Source organism: Misgurnus anguillicaudatus, chromosome 2 (genome assembly GCF_027580225.2).
Source record: "Misgurnus anguillicaudatus chromosome 2, ASM2758022v2, whole genome shotgun sequence".
Classification (NCBI taxonomy): Eukaryota; Metazoa; Chordata; class Actinopteri; order Cypriniformes; family Cobitidae; genus Misgurnus; species Misgurnus anguillicaudatus.
In genome coordinates, this window is record NC_073338.2 from 28,945,209 (window position 1) to 28,945,885 (window position 677).

General features: G+C 33.1%; 1 protein-coding gene across 1 annotated transcript in view; it reads left to right on the forward strand.

Moving 5' to 3' along the window:
* Positions 1-677, forward strand: part of kifap3b (kinesin-associated protein 3b) — a 36,958-nt gene that overhangs the window by 35,049 nt on the left and 1,232 nt on the right. The gene's annotated exons all lie outside the window — the stretch shown is intronic.

Here is a 677-nt window from a genome sequence, read left to right on the forward strand (position 1 = left end):
TTCTAACCCCAACTCCAGGCGAGAATAGTTTTAAAAGTGGAAGAAAAACATGTTGAAACCAATACATAAAAGTAGATCCTAACCCAAACTCCACATCTTACCCCAAGCGACAATGATTATAGAAAAAAAAGAGAAAACAATACATAAAATGACACAAAAAAGAAAGTTGTGCCATGGACATGAGAAACTATTTATAGAAATTCATGCGGGTGTCATGAAAAAGACAATCGTGCTCAAGGCACGAAAAAAGCTGAATTTCGTGACATGGACACAAATACATTAATCAAATGTTGCGTGACTATAACACAACTTTCCGTGAGATCATGTTGGCTTTAAAATATTTTGTAGATTATTTCAGTTTATAACAGAAGTGCTGTTTTTCTTTTTTCAAATCAAGCTTTATTGTTTCAAGCATTGGCATTCAGAAAATATGCCGCCCATATTGCAGTTTTTTCAATGTCTGTGAATATATATTGAATATCAGCTTGAAGTTATCCTATTGTAATGGTTTTCAGTTTGGCTCGGTTTGGTTGGTTATGGTTCTTGTTGTGTGAATTCTATATGGTATGTGAAGGGTATAAATAGTTGGTACTTTTATTACTGTATTCTCTGTTTGCCTTAAACTGTCCTGTTCAAGCTGTGTTTAATTTTCATGATATTAAAATCTCTTTTCTTAG